This window comes from Pseudophryne corroboree, chromosome 5 (assembly GCF_028390025.1).
Source record: "Pseudophryne corroboree isolate aPseCor3 chromosome 5, aPseCor3.hap2, whole genome shotgun sequence".
Taxonomy (NCBI): domain Eukaryota; kingdom Metazoa; phylum Chordata; class Amphibia; order Anura; family Myobatrachidae; genus Pseudophryne; species Pseudophryne corroboree.
In genome coordinates, this window is record NC_086448.1 from 147,363,385 (window position 1) to 147,389,270 (window position 25,886).

The 25,886-nt window shown below is 43.8% G+C and overlaps 1 long non-coding RNA gene across 3 annotated transcripts in view; it reads left to right on the forward strand.

Annotated features, from left to right (window-relative positions):
- The window catches only part of LOC134928873 (uncharacterized), a 110,916-nt gene that overhangs the window by 28,345 nt on the left and 56,685 nt on the right, over positions 1–25,886 (forward strand). For all 3 annotated transcript variants that reach the window (XR_010178088.1, XR_010178087.1, XR_010178089.1), the window contains exons 2-3: positions 24,492–24,603; positions 24,715–24,838. This is a non-coding gene — a long non-coding RNA (uncharacterized LOC134928873). The remainder of the gene's footprint in view (positions 1–24,491; positions 24,604–24,714; positions 24,839–25,886) is intronic.

Genomic DNA, 25,886 nt, shown 5'->3' on the forward strand with positions numbered 1-25,886 from the left:
TTTAGACTATTATGTAATACATTTTTACTTAAACTACAGCGCTTCCTGATATATCTTATATCTTTTTTACATTTCTATTTTCCAGTTGGTATTTCAGTAGTACCGTTTGGGAGCAGCTTAGTTTTAACAATTTACATTATACATGTAAAGTGATAAAACGAGCAGGACAGTTGACCATACAAGCGCCAGGGAATTTTTTGGTTTTGTTTTCTTTCAACATCTTCTGCCGAACACTCCGCCTGAGCTTTTCCTATAGGGCTCATCGCTCCCTGCGCCAAAAACCGTCATCATCGTCCCCTCCGAGAGATGTGGTTTTACGCTGTCATTATTTCAAAACTAAGGACAGAGTTCTAACTGCTGCTCTTAACAAGGACTTGTGTCTGTTTGAAACGCATAAGCTGCTGGTGTTTCAGGACTTATCCCCTATTACTCTTAAGAGGCGCTTCGATCTGAAGGAATACACCCAGATCCTCAGGGAGAATCAAATCAGATACAGATGGGGTTATCCCTTCGCCCTGATAGTGCAGCTTGATGGGAAAGGCTACTGGCACGATCCAAGGAGGAGGCCCACCGGCTTCTTCTGAAACTGAACTTGCCCCCCCCCCCGGCGCCTGACAAGCCTTCTCCCCACAGGATGTACCGGGTCCTTAACGCACCCCAAGCTCACCTCTCCCGCAACGTGCACCTCGCCGTCTTTGGTCGACAGTCCCGGCAAAAACCTCTTCCAGACGTGACCCTCCGTGAACTTTTTTCCACGAGCTGCCTTGATGGGTTACTGTATATTACTATATACTATAGTGTTTTGTATTTTAGAGGTTCTCTATTTTCTTTTTACTGAGCTTCTCTGATTGAGCCCATGTTGTTACTGTTCATACGGTTCTGATGTGATTTATTGTTATCAAATGTTGCTCTGACCCCCCAGGGTCGCCCTATTCGTTCTCTTTTGTTTTTCTCTTCCTCCCTGTAGGTTCATAGGTGTGTGACGCCACGCCCTCCACTGAGCTATTATAGCCGGTTTTGAGAGTAAGGGAGACATTTTCTCCCTTAATACCCCATACGGGAGCTCAAACGCGTGGACCCGTACGACGAGTACAACGGGTCTTTGGCTCGGTTTATTGTTGCATTTGTTCTGTTTGTATTGTTCTCGATGTCTCTCTTCTCCTCTTTCTTTCTTTTTCCTACCTTCTCCCTTTCCTCTTCCCTTTGTTTCTTCAGGAGACCAACCCTGTGTTTTTACGGATGCTATAGCTCTGCTCTTATATACACTGTTATGTCGGTCAACGTTATAACTTACAATGTGAAGGGTCTTAATAGCCCCCAAAAGAGGACTAAATTATTTATTTTTCTAAAACCGGTTGGGGGAGATCTGGTGTTCCTCCAGGAGACGCATTTCAGAGGTACTTCCCATCCCGAATTGCGATCTAGACGTCATCCGGTAGTTATACATGCATGCGATCATACCCAGAAGAAACGGGGGGTCGCCATAATGATTCCCGCCCACTTACATTTAGAGTCAGAAAAAATTATTAGAGACAAAAGGGGTAGATTTCTCATTATTCTGGGCAAGCTTAATAATGTTCCTATTACTCTGATTAATGTCTATGCCCCTAATGTTAATCAGGCCTCATTCTTCGCCTCCTTAAATTTCAAGATTGCCCAATATAGAAAAGGTGATATTTTAATGACAGGGGATTTCAATACCATACTCCACCACAGCCTCAACCATTCCCTTCCCCCTTCCCAGTCCCATACAAGCAATCGTAATTCTAGAGCCCTGTTGTCACTACTTAAAAACCACCTACTCTTCGATTCTTGGAGAGTTCTTGACCCCTTAATCAAAGACTATACTTTCTTTTCACCGGTGCATAATCTTTATACGAGGATTGATATGATTATGATTGGGAGAGATTTAACCTCTAAGATACAAAAATGTCTTATTCACCCAATTACTTGGTCTGACCATGCCCCGGTATCTTTGATTCTCTCCGATTTGTCCCGCACTCTTTCTCCTCCCTCCTGGTCCCTCAATGACGCTCTTCTCCAGTATACTGATGTTCTGCCACAAGTCACTCAGGTACTGACTGATTACTTTAGCTTGAATCAGACCCCTGGTATGTCCGATATGACCTTGTGGGAGGCTCATAAGGCAGTCCTTCGGGGCCACTTCATACAGATCGCAGCTAAGCTCACTAAACAACGCTCCCAGAAGATTCTGGAGTTGACTGACCAACTCCATCGTCTGGAAGAAATTCATAGGTCCTCCCTGCGCCCAGCTGACTTAGATTGGCTACTTAAAGTTAGGGGTCAACTCAATATGTTCTTGTCTCATAAGACGGAACAATGCCTTAGGCGCCTCAATCAGATTTACTACGAAAAAGGGGATAAGGCAGACAAACTTCTTGCCGGGAAGCTGAGAGCCCAAATTTCCTCCAAGAATATCTTGTCTATCCGTACTAAACAAGGGGTATTGACACATGAGCCTGACCACATTCTTAGTGAATTTGAGGAATACTATAAATCGCTATACAATGCGGATGCGGCTTCCTCACCTTCACTGAGATTCAGCAAGGGGATTGAGTCCCTTTTGGATAAATGCAACTTACCGTCTTTGAGTGGTTCAGTGGTGTCTCAGTTGGGTTCGGAGATAACGATTGAAGAAATAGACAATGCCCTTAAGATTCAGAAGCCAGGCAAGACCCCTGGGCCTGATGGTATGTCTATTATGTATTTTAAGAAGTTCAAGGGGATTCTTCTGCTCCACCTTTGCAGGCTCTTTAATGGTTTCCTCAAGGGTGAACCTCTGTCCCCCCGTACACTGGAGGCTCGGATTGTCTTAATTCACAAACCAGGCAAAGACCCCAACTCGTGTTCTAGTTACCGCCCTATCTCCCTGTTAAATAACGATATCAAACTGTTCGCCAAAATCCTGGCTCTGCGGTTGAACTCGGTTCTCCCGCAACTGATACATGCTGACCAGGTGGGCTTCATCCCGGGCCGACAAGCTAGAGACAATACCCGAAGAACTATTAATTTAGTTCATCTTATTAACAAAGCGAAAATGCCTTCTATCCTTCTCTCGCTTGATGCAGAGAAGGCTTTTGATAAAATACTGTGGTACCTTGCGTAGGTTCGGCCTGGGAGGAAGCCTACTCCAGGGCATTCAGGCACTCTACTCCAACCCTTCGGCTAGAGTTCGGGTAAATGGCAAGGACTCTTGCTTATTCCAAATTACCAACGGTACGCGTCAGGGGTGTCCCTTGTCACCATTAATTTTTGCTATGACTATCGAACCCCTGGCATGTATGGTTAGGGCAAACCCTGATATTAAAGGTGTATTAGTTGAGGATGTGGAGTTTAAATTATCATTATTTGCGGATGATGTTCTGTTAACTCTTTCCTCCCCCCATACGTCCATCCCTAACCTATTCCAAACTCTATCATCATATTCTTTTTATTCAGGGTACCGCATCAACTATTCTAAGTCGGAAGCCCTTCCCTTGCATCTCGGCGAGGAAACCAGGTCTCTCCTTGCCGCTAACTTTAATTTCTCTTGGCGCTCTAAGAAAATTAAATATTTAGGTGTGTTTATCTCGAGTTCTTATGGGTCTCTGTATTCCGAAAATTTCCCAACCCTTTTTAATTGTATTGAATCTGATCTACGAGCTTGGGACAAACAGATCATGGCCTGGTTTGGACGTATAGTCTCAGTGAAAATGAACATCTTACCCAGGCTTTTCTATCTGATCCAAACAATCTCGGGACGCATCCCCGCAGAGGCTTTGTGTCGAATGCAGAAACTCTTCTTAAAATTCATATGGTCTAATAAACCCCCTAGAGTTAAGACCTCCACCCTGATAAAGGACCCGGTGGCTGGAGGCAGAGGTTTACCGGATATCCGCAAATACTATCATGCCAATCACTTGAGCCAGGCACTTACCTGGTTCTCTCAAACACCCCACTTACCTTGGATACAAATTGAACTCTTGTCGGCCAAGGTTTCCACTTTGGTTTCCTTACTTACACCTGTTAAGCCTAATCAAAAGATACAATTGTGCGTTCCCACTACAAAACTCACTTGCTCCCTATGGTCTTTCTGCATTCGGCATTACGTCTCTCTACGTTCCCATCCCCCATCACCTCTATTTGGGATAATCAGGATTTCCCTCCTATGTTCCCATTCGTGGTTTCACCTGAACCCACATCCGGAACTGGTCTTTGATTTTATTGAAGGTACTTCCTGGCGCTCCTTAAACACTTTAAGTGACAAATATGGTATCACCCAACCTGTTCTATACGAATTTCTACAACTCCACTCTTTCTTAAATTTCCTTCCAAAATCCAAGGTTATTCGCCAACTTACCCCTTTTGAACGACTCTGTGTTTGCTCTCCTATGCGACAAGGTATTATCTCTATATTGTATAGTCTATTACGCTCATTGAAATCAGCAGACACACTGCCTCATGAAAGTAAATGGGAGCAGGACTTGGGCCCCCCACCTGGGGAGGATTCCTAGGAGATCATTAGGCAAAATGTCGCCCAGTCCTCTATTTCCTCTCTAGTAAAGGAAAACTCCTATAAAGTATATACCAGATGGTATCTGGTCCCAGCGACATTGCATAGGATTTTCCCTGGGTCCTCCCCATTGTGCTGGCAATAGTGTGGTCAGATTGGAGACATCAAACACATTTGGTGGTCCTGCCCCAAAATCCGCCCTTTCTGGGTCCAAGTGGAGACCCTTATTGGATCTGTTCTTGGCACCCAAGTAACATTGGGTCCTTGGACGGCTTTGCTGGGCCTTCCTTTGTCTAATATTAGCAGCCATACGGGTAGTCTGGTACTCCAAATTCTCCATGCTGCCAGATGTGTGTTAGCTAAATGCTGGAAAAAGCCCAATATCCCCCCTATGAGCATGTTACTGTCCAAAATATGGTATATCTCCACGATGGAGAAAATTACAGCTTCCTTGCGTGATAGGTCAGATAAATATATAAGGACTTGGGAACCCTGGTGCACTTATGTTAAAACCTCTATTTCCCAGGTGTGATATACTGTGTTGAAACCTTATTGTTCACGTGCCAAACTCATCGAGCAATTGTTCACTATGTTTAGGTCTGATGGTAGTGATGGCCGCCCCCTGTGTAGCAATCTAACCATGGATACCCCCTTAGTGATCTCCCTTTCCTTCCCCACCCTCCCTCTTCTCCTTTTCCTTCTCTTTTCATCCCTGATCTTCTCTTTCCTTTTCTCTTTTCGACTTTTGTAAAACTATAGAAAATTTGTTGTTGATATTTCTATTGTATTGCTGATGCACCCCTTATTTTTATGTTTCTACATATCCTATGGGATATCATGTGTGTTCTTTTGAATTTATTTGGTGTCATCATCTCCTGTTTGACCTGTATTGATTTATTCGACATCTCTTCAATAAAAATAATGCATTAAAAAAAAAATAGATTCGACTGAATTAAAAGCCATTATTCCAACTAGCCATATTGATAGTGATACCCTCTCTTTACTCTTATATATTTTTTTTCTTCTATAGTCAAAGATACCCCTGAAGAAGTCGGGATCGACGAAACGCGTTGGTAATTATCGTTAATCTATTCAGAGTATTTCAAATATAACCAATGTTCCCAGAAATAGGTGGTTTATAAAGTTAAACCTTGTGTGAAAATGTATACTGTATGTGTTTCAATATTTTATATGTGTTTTAATAAATTTTGGTATTATCATACCCAGTGTATGTTTGGACATCATCTGTTTATCTCATATCTTTTAAATCAATATTGAGTACAGTTTACAATTGTTTGTGGTGTAAACCATCAAATAAGGGGGCAGATGTATTAACCTGGAGAAGGCATAAGGAAGTGATAAACCAGTGATATGTGCAAGGTGATAAAGGCACCAGCCAATCGGATCCTAACTGTTAATTTACATATTGGAGCTGATTGGCTGGTGCCTTTATCACCTTGCACATATCACTGGTTTATCACTTCCTTATGCCTTCTCCAAGTTAATACATCTGCCCCAAGGATTGAAGTACGAAAGCACTCCTCAGGATCCCCCACCCCCACCTCTTTTTTATGGAATTTATTTTTGTCTCTTACTGGTAGAGAGACTACACCTGGGGATAGCAGCTTATATTAATCACTTGATTGGTAAACTTGATATATTGTCAATTAAAGAACAGGCCGTCTTAGCGCTTATTTGGTACTTTTTAATTTCTATATATAGATTTTAATATACATTCACAGTACGAATGAGGGGAGATGTTTCATACTTTATTTGCACTTGATATATAGCAGAGCAAAAATTATTGTTCTCTGGGGGGGGGGGGGGGTGTCATTCAGACCTGATTGCTCGCTAGCATTTTTTGCAGCGTTGCGATCAGGTCAGAACTGCGCATGTGTATGCATCGCAATACGCAGGTGCGTTGCACGGGTACAAAGCAGATCATTGGTGTGCGATGGGTTTTATGAAGAATCCATTTGCACAGCCGATTGTAAGGAGATTGACAGGAAGAAGGTGTGTGGGTGGCAATTGACCGTTTTCAGGGAGTGGTTGGAAAAATGTAGGCGTGTCCAATCATTTGCAGGGCAGGTGTCTGATGTCAATTCCGGCCCCAGACAAGCTGAAGTGATCGCAGCGGCTGAGTAAGTTCTGGGCAACACAGAAAATGCACAAAGTTTTTTTGTACCGCTCGGCTGCACATGCGATCGCACACTTGCACAGCTAAAATACACTCTCTGGGGGGGGGGGGGGCGTGGCCTGGAGTAGCTAGAGGAAGGGTGCGTTTGCTCAGCTCTCCCTCTGAAATCCTTCATTTCTCCTGATTGCTGTGCTAATTCTTCCCCTCATGCTGCCAGAGAAGTGAGGGAATGGTTCCTGACTATCGGAGACTCTGTGTGGGGACTTTTCTGTGGTGATTTACTGCGTGATTCGCGGAGTGCTCTTGACGGCCTGTTCTCCGCTCCTGTTGTTGGTGTTTTAGCCTCCGGCTCCCGGGACTGGTCAGTGATCGTATACTTACCCTGTGGCTCTCATCCTGCTGGCGGTTGTCTTCGGTGGAAGATCCTGGTTGCTCCATCCGACTGCTGCAGTGTTTGTGAGGTGGGATTGAAGCTTGGCGCTATCGTGTCTCTGTGCCCATCACAGTTGCTGGTAAGATTTGGTGGTGTGCCGACCTCCACCATTTTGACGCTGGCTCCCGTCTTCCCTGCTTGATCCTGGTATAACGATGGCTGTCTCTGTACAACAGATCCTTCTGGCTGTAAATGCCTCTACTGAAAGGCTTCTTGCTCAGTTAGATGCTACATTAGCAGCTGACGTCTCGGGGTCTGTGAAGGAAACCCTCGGGTCGCTGTTACCTGAACTCCTCCTGGACTTATCTGTTGCACGAGATGTACTTTCCGCCTCACCCGTTGTGCGAGATGTGCCTCTCGCCTCACCTGATGTGCACGCTGTACTCCTGGACTCGCCTGCTGTACAAGACATGCTCCTGTACTCCCCTGCAATACAGGAGGTGCTTTCACCCGCGTCTGTGTTTCTTCCTGCTAAGGGATTCATTGATTCTGGCCATAATATCCTGTCAATAGATTTTACCATTCTGTGGCCTGTGTTCCACTTTTGTGCCCGCTCACCCACATACTTCCAATATCGCTTTATAAGTCCATGGATGGCTGGGAAGTTTCGATATTTGGCTTATAAGTATTTTTTCTCCTGTTCTATCTGGCCCTGGGTGACTGGGCATATGACCATCTTCGCTATCCTACTTGCGCTGGAGGACTAGCCGGACTGTTACTCCATATGTGTTAAATAACACCTATTGTGATTTCATGTTGATGACGTTTCGTATTGTATAATGCGGAATTGATATACCCTTCTGGTTATGGGCCCTCCGTCCTTTGTTTTGTTTTATATATATATATTGTTTATAAACTGGTTAGCGTTCTGCATGAGAAGCACGCGATATCCTTGAACCGCGGGAGAGCTGGGTTTAGTCTAGCTATAAGGTCATCTTTAGTCTATTGCACTTATCAGACATGTGCTTTAATATCCTTCTGCCTTAATATCCAGTGGTGGGGTGGGAAAGGGGGGGTTGGTTGGTTAGTGTAGTTCGGGGCGGGGTGGGGTCTTAGGGATCCAAGTATACCTGAGTTGGGGGTAGGCTATACAGGGTGGGGGGTTAATGGGTAAGTAGTTTAGTGGGGAGAGGGCTTTTGGGGATCCAGGTATACCTAGGTTGGGGTTAGGCTATACAGGGTGGGGGGTTATGCGGTGGTTTGTTTTGGGGTGTTTTGTTTTCATTTTATACTGCAGGGTTTTATGTTTTATTTCTACGTATGGCAGATGTCTAAGGATTTCACTTATTTTAATTGTATTCTATATACCTATGCAAGTGTGGTCTACAGTGCTAGGCCTCATGTGTCCTTTTTACTTTATCCTTATGTGCAAGCTCATATGATGCCTGTGGGCTCTTACTCTTATTCAAGGTGTATTGTAGATCCTGACCTATTGCTGTATGCTGACCCTATCATATGTGCCCATTGTCTGACCACACTACTGATTGTATAATGCATACTCTCTTTTACCTGCCGCTATTGTTCGGTATTGTGTTTTTTTTTTGTTTGTTTTTTATTTCTCAATGTATTTTTGTTTGGTTGTTATGTCTTTTTGTTTAAAAGAAAACGGAAAAACAATAAAAGATTATTGAATTTAAAAAAAAATACACTCTCTGGTGGGCGGCAACTATGCGAATGCAGGACTGCAAAAAACAGGTAGTGAGTGATCAGGTCTGACTGACCCCTTCTGTTAGCAGCCATTTCCTGCATAAATTTGCCAAAAGATGATGCTTTACGTCACACCATCACAGCAATATCTCCAGTGTCTGATCAGATCAGTGTCCTTCACGTCACACCATCACAGCAATACCTCCAGTGTCTGATCAGATCAGTGTCCTTCACGTCACACCATCACAGCAATATCTCCAGTGTCTGATCAGATCAGTGTCCTTCACGTCACACCATCATAGCAATATCTCCAGTGTCTGATCAGATCAGTGTCCTTCACGTCACACCATCACAGAAATATCTCCAGAGTCTGATCAGATCAGTGTCCTTCACACCATCACAGCAATATCTCCAGTGTCTGATCAGATCAGTGTCCTTCATGTCACACCATCACAGCAATATCTCCAGTGTCTGATCAGATCAGTGTCCTTCACGTCACACCATCACAGCAATATCTCCAGTGTCTGATCAGATCAGTGTACTTCACGTCACACCATCACAGCAATATCTCCAGTGTCTGATCAAATCAGTGTCCTTCACGTCACACCATCACAGCAATATCTCCAGTGTCTGATCAGATCAGTGTCCTTCACGTCACACCATCACAGCAATATCTCCAGTGTCTGATCAGATCAGTGTCCTTCACGTCACACCATCACAGCAATATCTCCAGAGTCTGATCAGATCAGTGTCCGTCACGTCACAACATCACAGCAATATCTCCAGTGTCTGATCAGATCAGTGTCCTTCATGTCACACCATCACAGCAATATCTCCAGTGTCTGATCAGATCAGTGTCCTTCACGTCACACCATCACAGCAATACCTCCAGAGTCTGATCAGATCAGTGTCCGTCACGTCACAACATCACAGCAATATCTCCAGTGTCTGATCAGATCAGTGTCCTTCATGTCACACCATCACAGCAATATCTCCAGTGTCTGATCAGATCAGTGTCCTTCACGTCACACCATCACAGCAATATCTCCAGAGTCTGATCAGATCAGTGTCCGTCATGTCACAACATCACAGCAATATCTCCAGTGTCTGATCAGATCAGTGTCCTTCATGTCACACCATCACAGCAATATCTCCAGTGTCTGATCAGATCAGTGTCCTTCACGTCACACCATCACAGCAATACCTCCAGTGTCTGATCAGATCAGTGTCCTTCACGTCACATCATCACAGCAATATCTCCAGTGTCTGATCAGATCAGTGTCCTTCACGTCACACCATCACAGCAATATCTCCAGTGTCTGATCAGATCAGTGTCCTTCGCTTCACACCATCACAGCAATATCTCCAGTGTCTGATCAGATCAGTGTCCTTCACGTCACACCATCACAGCAATACCTCCAGTGTCTGATCAGATCAGTGTCCTTCACATCACACCATCACAGCAATATCTCCAGAGTCTGATCAGATCAGTGTCCTTCACGTCACACCATCACAGCAATATCTCCAGAGTCTGATCAGATTAGTGTCCTTCACGTCACACCATCACAGCAATATCTCCAGTGTCTGATCAGATCAGTGTCCTTCACGTCACATCATCACAGCAATATCTCCAGTGTCTGATCAGATCTGTTGCGCTCCAAAACCTCGTAAGTTGCTAGTAGACATTACTGTATCAGCAGTGACATTACATCAGGCAATTTGCCAAATATTGCAGCATAATAGTTGTATTTCAGGTTCAGTGGTCATTTACAGTAATAACTATATCATAACTTGTACATACTTTAGTTATTCGTATGTGCTCTGTCACTAATTAATGACTATAACAGATAGTGAGTATTATTGAATTAAGGCTACAGGGATATACTTTAAGATATTTTGGATTGCATATCAAAATTTACTGTGAGATTGTAGAAGTAGTGCGATTATGCCAATATATATTCATATAAACATACATTCATACATTCATACAGGTTGGGTATGCGTGACCGGCGGTCAGGAGACTGGCGGTCACCATGCCGACGCTGGGATCCCGGCATTGAGAGGGGTGGGGGGCAGAGCAACAAGCCCCTTGAGGACTCGGTGGTGAACTGCGCTTGCCACCGGTTCTATTCCCACTCTATGGGGGAAATTTACTAAGCTCCCGATTTTGACCGAGATGCCGTTTTTTCATCAAAGTGTCATCTCGGTAATTTACTAAGCAATAATCACGGCAGTGATGAGGGCATTCGTAATATTTTGAAGTCCTAGGAAAAAAATCACGAATGAATACACCATCGGTCAAAACGCGGCTGTTTAAGTATGAATCTCGGTCATTTACTAAGAAGTGCAAAGCAAAAAAAAAACAAACACTGCCGTGAAAAATTACAACTCGTAAAAAAGTGCTAAAAAAAAACAGACCTTTTTTTTTTATTCGTGATTGGATAGGTATGCACGGATCCATGAGATCCGTGCATGTATATCAGTGGGAAGGGGTGGGAAAGTGCTTATTTTTCAATTATTGTTCAATTTTTTTTTTTTTTTTAATTAAACACTGTAAAATTTATAAAAAAAATTGCGTGGGGTCCACCCTCCTAAGCATAACCAGCCTCGGACTCTTTGAGCCGATCCTGGTTGCAGAAATATGGGGAAAAAAATTGACAGGGGTTCCCCCATATTTAAGCAACCAGCATCGGGCTCTGCGCCTGGTCCTGGTTCCAAAAATACGGGGGACAAAAAGAGTAGGGGTCCCCCGTATTTTTAAAACCAGCACCGGGCTCCACTAGCTGGACAGATAATGCCACAGCCGGGGGTCACTTTTATATAGTGCCCTGCGGCCGTGGCATCAAAAATCCAACTAGTCACCCCTGGCCGGGGTACCCTGGGGGAGTGGGGACCCCTTCAATCAAGGGGGTCCCCCCCCCCCCAGCCACCCAAGGGCCAGGGGTGAAGCCCGAGGCTGTCCCCCCCCCCATCCAATGGGCTGCGGATGGGGGGGCTGATAGCCTTTGTTGTAAAAGAAAAGATATTGTTTTTAGTAGCAGTACTACAAGTCCCAGCAAGCCTCCCCCGCATGCTGGTACTTGGAGAACCACAAGTACCAGCATGCGGCGGAAAAACGGGCCCGCTGGTACCTGTAGTACTACCACTAAAAAAATACCCAAAAAAACACAAGACACACACACCTTGAAAGTATAATTTTATTACATACATACACACATACATACATACTTACCTTATGTTCACACGAGGATCGGTCCTCTTCTCCAGTAGAATCCAAGGGGTACCTGTTGAAGAAATTATACTCACGAGATCCAGGGGTCCAGGGTCCTCGGGGAATCCAGGTGTAATCCACGTACTTGAAAAAAATAACAAAACGGACACCCGAGCCACGCACTAAAAGGGGACCCATGTTTGCACATGGATCCCCTTTTCCCGACTGCCAGAAACCCACTCTGACTGATGTCTAAGTGGGTTTCTTCAGCCAATCAGGGAGTGCCACGTTGTAGCACTCTCCTGATCGGCTGTGTGCTCCTGTACTGAGTGACAGGCGGCACACGGCAGTGTTACAATGTAGCGCCTATGCGCTCCATTGTAACCAATGCTGGGAACTTTCTGCTCAGCGGTGACGTCACTTTAGGTCAACCGCAGGGCAGAAAGTTCCCAGCATTGGTTACAATGGAGCGCATAGGCGCTACATTGTAACACTGCCGTGTGCTGCCTGTCATTCAGTACAGGAGCACACAGCCGATCAGGAGAGTGCTACAACGTGGCACTCCCTGATTGGCTGAGGAAACCCACTTAGACAGAAGTCAGAGTGGGTTTTCTGGCAGTCGGGAAAAGGGGATCCATGTGAAAACATGGGTCCCCTTTCAGTTCGTGGCTCGGCTCTGCGTTTTGTTTTTTTATTCAAGACCTGGATTATAAATGGATGCGACGAGGACCCTGGGCCCCTGGATCTCGTGAGTATAATTTATTCAACAGGTACCCTTGGATTCTACTGGACAAGTGGACCGACCTGCGTGTGAACATAAGGTAAGTATGTATGTATGTTTGTGTGTATGTATGTAATAAAATTATACTTTCAAGGTGTGTGTGTCTTGTGTTTTTTGGGGTATTTTTTTAGTGGTAGTACTACAGGTACCAGCGGGCCCGTTTTTCCGCCGCATGCTGGTACTTGTGGTTCTCCAAGTACCAGCATGCGGGGGAGGCTTGCTGGGACTTGTAGTACTGCTACTAAAAACAATATCTTTTCATTTACATCAAAGGCTATCAGCCCCCCCCATCCGCAGCCCATTGGATGGGGGGGGGACAGCCTCGGGCTTCACCCCTGGCCCTTGGGTGGCTGGGGGGGGGGACCCCTTGATTGAAGGGGTCCCCACTCCCCCAGGGTACCCCAGCCAGGGGTGACTAGTTGGATTTTTGATGCCACGGCCGCAGGGCACTATATAAAAGTGACCCCCGGCTGTGGCATTATCTGTCCAGCTAGTGGAGCCCGGTGCTGGTTTTAAAAATACGGGGGACCCCTACTCTTTTTGTCCCCCGTATTTTTGGAACCAGGACCAGGCGCAGAGCCCGATGCTGGTTGCTTAAATATGGGGGAACCCCTGTCATTTTTTTACCCATATTTTTGCAACCAGGATCGGCTCAAAGAGCCCGAGGCTGGTTATGCTTAGGAGGGGGGACCCCACGCAATTTTTTTTTTAAATTTTACAGTGTTTAATTAAAAAAAAAAAAAAATTGAACCCCAGCACGGATCACACAGATCCGGCCGAGATTAATTGTAAAAAAGTCGGCAGTGTTTTGCTAATCACTGCCGTAAAAAACACAAAAAAAACACGAATGACATCGACATCGGAAGAAAAGAAAAACCCGAATACGACAGCTTAGTAAATCCATCGTAACAAATTCAAAAAGTTGCAGTTTTACACTTTCGATGTCATTCGTGATTGAACTTTGACCTGAAACGGGAAAACACGAATCTTAGTAAATTTACCCCTATGTGTGTTTTGCACACCCACGAGTGGGAATAGTCCCTGCTAGTCGGCATGCCGGCTGTCGGGATTCTAAGGGGGTGGGATGTAGGGGGTGGTATTGTGACCAGCGGTCTCCTGACTCCCGGTCACATAACTACATCCCTATCATGCATATATACAAAAACACATTGCAAAGCATTCAAATCCCCTGTCTCATTGGTTATCCAAATGTGACGGCGGATCTTAGCTCTGTGTCTGAATGGTCAGCGGAGCCTGGGCTCGAGCAAGGGCTCACGCACATGGTAGCGATGTTAATCATTATGGGGTCTGTTGTGTTACTTCCTTCCCTCTTCGCTGTGCCACAATACTGCCTCACATCACATGCATTTTGAAGCAGGGAAGAATTATGGGGGTCATTCTGAGTTGATCGTAGCTGTGCTAAATTTAGCACAGCTACGATCATGTTCCCAGACATGCAGGGGGACGCCCAGCACAGGGCTAGTCTGCCCCGCATGTCTGTCCGGCCCCCCCGCACAAGTACAAAAGCATTGCACAGTGGCGATGCTTTTATACTTGTGGAGTAACTCCCGGCCAGCGCAGCTCCTGCGGCTGGTCGGGAGCTGATCGTCGCTGCCCCTGGTCGCAGCGGCTGCGTGTGACGTCACGCAGCCGCTGCGGCCCACCACCCGTGCAGTCCGGCCACGCCTGTGTTGGCCGGACCGCGCCCCATTAATGGCGTCCAAACACCGCCGTGCCGCCCCCTCCCAGCCAGCGACCACCTCTGCCTGTCAATCAAGCAGAGGCGATCGCTAGGGAACGACGTTCTTCGGCCATCCGGCATGCGCAGGTGCACTGCGGCGCCGGCACATGTGCATTTCCAACCCGATCGCTGCGATAAACTGCAGCGAGCGATCGGGTCTGAATGACCCCCCTATGTCTTATCTCTATAGCGCTTCGCCCCAGACGCAGAAAGCTAGAGCCCTGTATACATTATTTGTAGGATTTCTGGAGGGGGGTTTCTAAATGTCTGATTTAAGAGGGATTGTCACCAGCCCATGAAGGATGTATAATGAGCATGCAACAAGCTCTAGTTCCCAAACAAAGTGCAGTTTACGTAATACAGCACGTCAGACATATGCAGGTCCAGTGATCATGGTAAGCCACTTACTAGATTCTCTCTCTGGTGCGATGATTGAGTACTCAGATCCACAGACACACACACAGCAGACTTGGTAGGAAAATCTGCCGCCAATGGGCTCCATTCCACCCTTTATACTGCATGTAGTGGCTGCTGCCCAGGCTGCAGGGAAGGGGGGTTTCTGGGCAACTTAAACCCCCCCTCCTGCATTTGCCTAGTACATGAAATGAAATACCATTGTTCTACAGTGAAAGTGAATTCCGTCCAACCACAGAAAAAAAGAAAATCCTGTCTTCCAAAACCAATTTTGTTATTTTGCATTAGCTTATCTTCTACTAAGGATACATTTTTACTTTGTATTTGTCCTATGGAAGAAATTCTCAATTTTGTCAGGACAGCTGAGATTTGAGGCGACAGCCCTGTGATCAGCATGTATGTCCCAACTTGCAGGACATTGAACTTAAACCGCATGCACCAGATGCAGGCATGCAGCATGTCAACGGTGTTTCAGGAGGAGGTTAGGAGGTAACCCATCACTACAGTGCTACCAATGAACTGTGGTTGTGACCACGTGGCCACATCCCCAGTGTGCCACAGCCACACCCCTGTATCCTGATTCCTTCTTTCATAGTGTTGGAAGTTATGAAATAAGCCATTAGCCACCCAAAATAAAACATGAATTCAGAATTAATTGACAAATATTTGAAGACACAACTCTTAGGGGGAAATTTACTACGCAGTGAAAAGAGTGGAGAAGTGAGCCAGTGGAGAAGTAGGCCATGGCAACCAATCAGGATTGAAGTTACATTTATAATTTGCATACTATAAAATTATACAAAGCAGCTGATAGGTTAATCAGGGCCGGTTCTAGTCCTTGTGGCGCCCCGGGCGAAAATAGGGGCGTGGCTTCATAATGGACATGGTCAGTTATGCCCCCTGTAGAGTTGTGCCCTGTTTGTGGCCCCAATGATATTGCCCCCAGTACAGTTGTGCCCCCGTTTGTACCCCCTAGTTGCGCCGCTTACAAAAACATAAATAAATTAAATTAATACTCACCATCCCCGCTCCTGATTCCCGACCGCTGCTGCCCGCTGCACTCTGTCTCCGTCTCCGGCCGCCGCTCCTCTGTGTCTATGGGAGAGATGTCATGACGTCTCTTCCATAGCACCGCATAGACACTAGAGGTCAATCATGACCCCTAGTGTCTATGTTCTATTCCACAATACCGTGCGGTGCGCAATGACGTCATCGCGCACTGCACAGCAGTGACGGCCAGCACCGTGGGGCACAACCAGTAGCGGATCTTGCCACGGCAGCGGCGCCCTCCAGAAGGCGGCGCCCCGGGCAAAAATCTTGAGTGCCCGTAGCAAGATCCGCTACTGATTGGTTGCCATGGTCAACTTCTCCACTGGCTCACTTCTCCGGTCTTTTCACTGCTTAGTACATATCCCTCTTATATTTGCTTGTAATCTGTAATAACATAAAACTGTGCTTGGTATACTGTATGCATGCAAGTATGCTAGATACAAGAAACAAAGTTTTGCAACTGGATTAAATGGATGAATGAAAAAAAATAACTCTTATTACTCATTGTCCAAACTCAATAGTTTACTTACTACTTTTGCATGTTCATGACATGTACAGTACTGTTTATATGTATCTTATATGCATGTTTATATATATATACATATATATATATATATATATATATATATACAGTATATATATATATATATATATATATACAGTATATATATATATATATATATATATATATATGGGATGCAGTCAATTTACTGACAATCAAAATCCTGATGGTCAAAATCCCGACAAGGTCAAAATCTCGACATGGACAAAATACCGACAAGGTCAAAATCCCGACAAGGTCAAAATCCCGACATGGACAAAATACTGACATTTAAAATACCGACAAGGTCAGAATACCGACATGTAAAATGCCGACAGGTCAAAATGCCGACATGAGTTTTTCATTATTTTTAAATCGAAACCGACTTGTTCATACTTTACTATCCCAGTGGACCTGGAGGGGGAATATAATAGTGTGCCGAGTGGAGTGAGGCACCGTGCCTGAGGGGACGCGGCACACTTATATGGTGTCCATGTCGACATACACACAAAAACACAACGAAAAATTCATGTCAGCATTTTGAACTGTCGGCATTTTACATGTCGGTATTTTGACCTTGTCGGTATTTAAAATTTCGGTATTTTGTCCATGTCAGGATTTTGACCTTGTCGGGATTTTGACCTTGTCGGGATTTTGACCGTCGGTCAATTGCTGTCGGGATTTCGACCGTCGGGATTTTGATTGTCAGTAAATTGACTGCGTCCCATATATATATATATATATATATATATATATATATTGTAGGTATTTCATACCGATCCGATATATATATATATATATTAGAAAAACAGAATAAGGTGATTTCTAAGCGACCAATGGTGTCATAAAAGATTAGGAAGACCAAATGTATTATATATAAAAGTGGTTACAATAATTTATTCTCAACGTATATAGCACAAAAAAAAATCACAGAGTAAATGTAATTGTATATACGTTGTGAATAAATTATTGTAACCACTTTTATATATAATACAATTGGTCTTCCTAATCTTTTATGACACCATTGGTCGCTTAGAAATCACCTTATTCTCTTTTTCTAATATCCTTTGTGAGCACCTGTACCAGTGCTTAGTTTATTTAAGGTGTAGCAGACACCCTATTTTATATAGGGAGTGTCAATAAGGAGACATTATTTATTACAATCATTATTTATGGTCTAACTACTTTAGTGGATATCGCATCTTGGCGCTGTTAGCCCTCTTTGTACACACACACACACATATATATATATATAAATATATATGTATGTGTATATATATATATATATATATATATATATATATATATATATATATATATATATATATATATATACATACATATACATATACAGCCACAGCACACAACATACAAATTTTTGTATTTGGATCTTATTTTTCCTTTCATTTTTCACTTTTAAATCTAAAAGGCTCTTATTCTAGCCCCGCTGAGAGTTCCCTGAGTAAGATCAAGAGTTCCTTGTTCTATAATCCTCTCGCTCCTTGTGTATAATCCTTTGCTAGATTCAAATGTTTTCTGGTTGCATAGGATGTTATTACTGCATGGTGAGTAGAAAGTGAGTTTGTTGTATGTGGGTGGTGTTAATCCTCTAGTAATGAACACCTTTCTCAAATCAGGCCATGTTTTCATCTTCTTTGTGATTTCATGAATTTGCTGCTTTTGTTTTCATGCATTGTTATATATTTCTCAATGACTGGGTTCACCGTGTCTCCATTTTCAATGTCTCTTTTGTGGCTTTTACGCTTTTTCTCGGATCACTTTGAAACTAGACTATAAACTGCAAAGTGATTTTAAGCTTTCTGACAGAGTTGATCCATATACTTTTCTGTAATTTACACCGTTTCGCATTTTCCTCATGAATCCAGACATTCATATCCTAAGGTGAGCCTACCATTGTTCAGATGGTTCCACCTACCTAACTTTTATACCTTCAGAATTCGTCTAATTTAGATAAATGCACATTGTCCTAATGTAAATGGCTGGTTGGCATACTTCTCATTTTTTCCTCTTTTCATGTCTGTGTTCCTTTTATATATATTTAGCACAGAAGCAGTAAATTACTAAAGTTGATGGTTAGAATAGAGTCATCCTGGGATTGTTTTTGTAAAGTACTACATACAAACAATGTTGTTATATATGATACATAATGTCACTGAATAAACAGACACATTCCCAGCAATGAAATTGATAATATAAAGTCAGATTATGAAGAAATCTGAAAGTCTGAAATTTTTCTGTATGTTATTTGTCTTTGTAGGGAAAAAAAAAAATGCAAAAAGTACAGTGGTACACTCATAAGCTTTGTGCTTCTCCAGGTTGGACTGGCCCACTGGTACACAGGGGAAATCCCTGGTGGGAGCAACTATCCGAAGGCCCCACCACCTCCCCTAGGTGTCAGGTTATAGACTGTGCACTCAGACTATACATTAATAATCTACTAGAGAGTTAGTAACTTTGTGGTGCAGGACCATGGATGAATTTGGGTGCTTTGTTCAATTCTATGAAAACTACACCAAGATTAACCCGCCTGACAATAAAAGTGGGCAGTCCTGGCATTCCCCGGCCCCTTCTTTATGAAGGGGCCATTTTCTTTGCAGGTTAACTATGTCCTCGCTAATTGTTGGCAACGTCCCACTGGTGGTTGATCACAACCCTTAAGCATGGACCCCTACCAATACATTCCCCAATGGGCCCTTTATGTTCCTGTTCAACACTGTAATTGTCAAATCCTAGTTTACTTGTAAAAGAAGTGGCTTCAGAGGAGGACATTTTATGATTCATGATGTGCTGCCGGACATCACTGAATGGCAGCGCCTTCGATCTTCTCTTTTTCCTGGAGATGACTCAACCGGCTTCTCAGACTTCTAGGCCCATATACAGTAAAATGACTTAACGTGACAACCATGGTAAGGAGAATAATGTGGCAAATGTATTAAAGGGGATAAGAGGACAGGCGTTCAGGTATGGTGATATCTCAATCTAGCGCTTGTGGTGTGTGACAGTGTTTCAAATTGCTGGTTTTTATTTCTTGATTTAAATGTGGTGACATTTACTCCGAAATCTGTTACATCTGAGCAGCTTAGCGCCAGTTAGGACTACCCTGACACATTTTGTTTCCGTTCAGGTAAAAGGTATTCAGAAAATAAAACTCAGCATACAAATGACATTCAATATGGCACAAATGAGATGGTACTAAAATTCGGGTGTGGTATGGAAGGTAGATAGTAACTAGGTCGACTGGCTCTCTAGGTCGAGAAGCCTATAGGCTTCTATAGACAATGCTATATATAGATGGCATTGACTCTCTGGAACAAGCTCCGGAAATAATTACTTTTTATGAGCTTGATGTTTAAATTATCCAGCACATAGCATTCTAGGGGGACTTCAGTGCATACAGAGGCAGAGCTCTGGGAGGCAACGGAGTCATCTGCCGCCGGGCTCCTGCTCTGAAGGGGGGCACCTCTCCTCCCATTCTGTGGCACCATTGAATTAAGTTAATTGATATCTATCACTGTCTTTTCAGTGGCTGACTTCCTCACTGGTCCCTGCACCTTACAAATCACACCTTCTTTATTATACTGAATATACACACATTTTACAAGTGTCACACCCAGGATTAGAAACCACAACCTATTACACTGGAAGCAGACACCTTACTGATGGAGCTATTTGCTCCTGTATAGGAAATGTGAGAATTTTAACTATATGAAGATACTTCTCTGACAATTACACGTAACTTCATATAGTTAGAATTCTCATGCTTCCCATTCAGGAGCAAATAGCTCCATCAGTAAAGTGTCTGCTGTCAGTGTAACAGGTCATGGATTCTAATCCTGGGTATGACTGCTAAGAATTGTGTGATTTAAAATAAAAGACAAATGTATAAATACAGTATATAAATTTTTTTCAGAACACTCCACACACACACGCACGCACGCAGGCACGCACGCACACACACACACATACATACATTTATTTATCTTAATATAGGAAATAGGGGGGGGGGCACCAATATTTATCTTGCCTCCGGGCAACTGGGACGAACTTACGAGAATGTGAAACAGCAGATTTCAGAAGTTTGACCATATTTTGTGCTCCTGTAGTGTCTGTCAGGCAGCACACGGCACAGATACAATGTAGCGCCTATGCGCTCCATTGAAGCCAATGGTGGGAACTTTGCGGTCAGCGGTTGACCGAAAGTAACCTCACCACTGACCGCAAAGTACTACAGGTACCAGCGGGCCCGGTTTTCCACCGCATGCTGGTACTTGTGGTTCTCCAAGTACCAGCTTGCGAGGGAGGCTTGCTGGGACTTGTAGTACTGCTACTAAAAACAATATTCACATTTTTTCACAAGGCTATCAGCACCCCATCCGCCGCCCTTGGATGGGGGGGACAGCCTCGGGCTTCACCCCTGGCCCTTGGGTGGCTGGAGGGGGGACCCCTTGATTTAAGGGGTTCCCACTCCTCCAGGGTACCCCGGCCAGGGGTGACTAGTTGGGTATGTAATGCCAGGGCCACAGGGACCAGTATAAAAGTGTCCCCCGGCTGTGGCATTATGTACCTGGCTAGTGGAGCCCGGTGCTGGTTTCAAAAATACGGGGGACCCCTACGCTTTTTGTCCCCCGTATTTTTGGAACCAGGACCAGGCGCAGAGCCCGGTGCTGGTTGATTAAATATGGGGGAACCCCTGTCATTTCCCCCCCCATATTTTTTCAACCAGGACCGTCTCAAAGAGCCCGAGGCTGGTTGTGCTTAGGAGGGGGGACCCCACGCAATTTTTTTCTCAGTTTTTACACTAAACAGACCCTTTCCCATAGATAACCATGCACAGATCTCACTGATCCGTGCATGGTTATCCAAACTCGACTGGAAAAAGCAGGTCTATTTTTTTGCTGCTTTTTTTAACGAATCGGAAAAAAAACAGACCCGCACTTGAGCACTCAGAAACTAACACCCAAATACGAATGAATAGTGAATGCCCGTATTCTATGAAATAACAGCCGCGTTTGACCGATGGTCTATTCATTCGTATTTCTGAACGTTGTCATTCAAACCATTACGAATAGTCCAAACACTGCCGAGATTGGTGCTTAGTAAATTCCCGGATTGGGACTTAGAAAAAAAAACACAAATCGGACAAACTCGGATTTTTAGTAAATACTGGCCACTGTGTGATCATCTGCCCCACTGTTCTGCTGCTGTAACTCCTTCCAGGGGACCAACAAGGAACTAATAAGAGTAGTCAGCAGGGACTCCTGAGCAACTGCAGCACACAGTGAATGCAGCAAATCATTGTCCTTGCACAGAAACTTCTTGGTTGGCCCCCAGAAGGCTGAGTTTTTTATTTATAAACCAGGGCAGCAGGATATTACACACTAAAACAGGAGTCTCCTGCAGACTGTGGGATATTAGGCGACTGTGCCCCCGTGCTGCCACGCTGTCTCTCACACACTTTGCTTGATCTCAGGTGCGGTCCGCAGTGCTCTGTTCAGTGGGTACTCAGTGACCCTATCCCTAGCACTACTTCAATGATGTCCCTTGCCCAGTATCCTCATTCAGACCTGCAGCACCTCACCCATGCTCTCCTTCTTCACTTCTTGGCGCCTCTCAATCTCTGCTGTGCATGTCTGAATGCCTTCCTTACGCTCCTCAGTGCCACCAAGTGTCGACCTCCAACATTACATGGTCCATAGGCTTCTATAGGATACCATGGGTATTATACCTATTACCATCTACCATAGTTGACAATCTCTACAAATTTTGCTGCGCTAGGAACAGCTAGCAAAGACACTTATTGCAAAGTAACTGTCATATGAACTGATATTCAGAAAAAAGAAGATAAATCAATAGAAGCATTTGATAGTACAGAGGCAATAGGTACTAACCTAAAAATGAGACACAATTATTCAATTTATTCTTCTTTAAAATTGATAAACAATGAACAAATGCAAAAGGATTTAATTAATGTTTATTGCGGTGTGTAAATCTAGAGATCTAATAACTCAAGCAATCATACGTTTCGGAGGTACAACCTGATGACATGTACTGTATTAGGCTGTAGCATGTGTGCTTCATTTGAATATACAGATATGCAATTATTTGTTTAAAAACACAGGAAAACATTATTCGGACCAAAATTTCTGTTTCATTTTTTGGAGTAATCAGAGTATATCCATTTATATAAAAATAATTGTATTAATTATGTAGTACAGAATCACAATATTCTTTCTTCTTATTTTACCACACATTTAAACCAATCACTTGTGACAGCCATACATTTGGGCATCTTTAAGTCACTGCTGGCCACTAAATGACATCCAATGTTTAGGGCTATCATCACCTGCAATATTTCTAATGGAACAACAACATGAAACATTTTATTCCGCTGTAAAATAAGAAACAGACACAGCAAATCATGGTGCTATGAATATATAAACCACTGTTCTTGCCTTAGAGAGATGCAATGGTTTGAACAGCTATAATAGTTGTTTCAGATTCTCCGACAAGTCACAATTATCCTGTAATTAAAGATTTGGTTCTTCTCTCTTATTAAACTGAATGAAATGGTCTTATATATTCACCATAAACAGGATTTTACTGTCAAAACTATAAGACGTTTCCTTGGGAACTGTAAATTGGGAAATGTAGCCTTGTCCATTGAGGTTAATAGCCAAATGGACAATTTTTAGGAGTGGGATATGAAAGCTATATTTATGTTTAATGAAACGGAGGCATAACTATTAGTGGGCAGGTGCCTTGGATGTAAATTTGAGAGGCTTCACAATGTGACATTGGTAGATAAATGTGTTCTACATCAGGACAAGGATAAAACTGGCAGTGCAGTCTGGTTCTAACTTTGCTTTAGACTTGTGTGAATGAGGCACATGTCAGAGTATTAGTGTGCCCTGAGTGAGTAAAGTCTTACAGTAGTCCCACCAATGTAATGAAGTGTCCATCCAATATGTAACAATTCTGAATTTCATTCAATAACAATAGCACAAAACAGGTAAAAAATTCAAAGCACTTCAATACAAGAAATATGATTTCCCTTATAGTGTCCCCATCCATACCAATATTCATCCCTGTAGGGGGAGGAAGTGCAGTTGGGCTGTAGAAGCCTGGCATAAGCAGGTAAAGAAAGGAAGGAACTGATAGGCGAGTGGGCAGGGTAGTGGAGGTAACGGCAACCTCCTGGGGGATGAGTTAGTACTGAAGAAAAATTGAGGGATGCTAGATAAAAAGAACAGCAATGAGCTCAGGAGTTGACTGGAAGTTTGGAGATCCAGGAGTTTTTCCTACCATACTGTAGCTGTTCCCTGGAGGGGTGAAATTGTGCTCCCAAGCAAACCCATGTGCGCATGAGCTACGTCGGCCCGCAAACAGTACTGGATGAGTGAGTCAGTTTGTGTTTTTTTTTTGCGACTCCCGGCAGTGCAAAGCAGCGTTGAGCAGGCTCTGCATGCACTTGCCAATGGTGCAAGCTCTAAATCAGGGTTTTATTTGCAGAAGGGTTGAGTCCGGTCTATCACTTCTATTGTACGTGCTGGGAACGCCCCCCAAAAAGCTCATCCATGTCCCACTGTAACATATATGGGCAACACTTTATCAAAGCCTAAAATTGGTGGAAGTGCCTAGGGTTAGTCTGAGCACATGATATGAGTATAAGCTGATGGAGGATGGGTTATTCCAAGAAGGTAGCAGCAGATGTAACATTGGCATGAGAGCAATAGATGGTACTGGCTTGTGGAGTGGTCAGTCCTACCCACTAAAGGGTTGGTAAAGGAATGCTTGTGAGCAATGAGGATGAAAAGGAGGAAGAGCTTATTAGCTTTAGATGAGTTGGTGTCCTGGGCAATAGATAAGACCCATTGAAGATGGAAGTCCAGTCCACTGGGCACAAACACCTTAGTTGTATGTAAGCAGGATGGATATATGTGAAATGGCTGAGGAGGTATTGCTACTGGTAAGGTATTGTGATTTTAAAGAGTTTTTTCTGCAGATGACGAGAACAGAGATGGCATGCTAGAAGGAGGCATTAAAAACAAGGCAGAAGTGGACCCAAGTGACGTCTGGCTGACAGTTCTTCCAACAGTTTACTTTGAGACACAAGTGTGAGACTACAGCTTACATCTAAAGCCTTGAAGCACCACTCCTGTTACACTATGTATACAGATGTAATATAGCAGTGTGTCATTTTCTTTCATATGTAATCCTTCCACCAGCACTCGTCAAGGGGGAACGGAAGAGCTACATCAACACAAGACAGGATGGTTGTATTGAAGTCCTACAGCTGAAAATGGACACAGAGGGGAGATGTATTATGCCTTGGAGAGAGATAAAATAAAGGTATAAAGTGCCAACCAATCAGCGTCTAACTAATTTTATCAAGATGTGTCTGACTACATTGTGGCTACATCTGCGCTAAACATGCACTGTTGGCGCGGGGAGGCACGGCTGTGCCTAACTGTGCCGAGCTGCGTCAATTGCAGATCCCGTTCATGCGGATGGGGCACATACATGTCAGATGTGCACGCGCAATCACAGCAAGATGTAGCCACAATGAGCACGGCTACATCTGTACATCTCCCCAGCTTTTAGCATTATGAGCAATTTTTAGCCTGTTAGGAGATGTTACATATATTAAATATTTAACATAACAATTAGGACCATATGTATTTATACACACAAAAATGTACTAAAAGCATATGTAACAAAGGGATACATTTACTAAAGCTTCTAAAACAGAGAATTGGTGATGTTGTCAATAGCAACCAATCAGATGCTGTCTATAATTTTCTAAAAGGCAACAGAGAAATGATAGACAGCATCTGATTGGTTGATATGGGCAACATCACCAATTCTCTGTTTTAGAAGATTTAGTAAATTTACCCCTAATTAATAACATAAGTGGTCATTCCGAGTTGTTCGCTCGCAAGCTGCTTTTAGCAGCTTTGCACACGCTATGCCGCCGCCTACTGGGAGTGAATCTTAGCATAGTAAAATTGCGAACGAAAGATTAGCAGAATTGCGAATAGACACTTCTTAGCAGTTTCTGAGTAGCTCCAGACTTACTCTGCAACTGCGATCAGTTCAGTCAGTTTCGTTCTGGTTTGACGTCACAAACACACCCAGCATTCGCCCAGACACTCCCCCGTTTCTTCAGACACTCCCGTGTTTTTCCCAGAAACGGCAGCGTTTTTTCACACACACCCATAAAACGTCCAGTTTCCGCCCAGAAACACCCACTTCCTGTCAATCACATTACGATCACCAGAACGAAGAAAAAACCTTGTAATGCCGTGAGTAAAATACCTAACTGCATAGCAAATTTCCTTGGCGCAGTCGCAGTGCGGACATTGCGCATGCGCAATTAGCGGAAAATCGCTGCAATGCG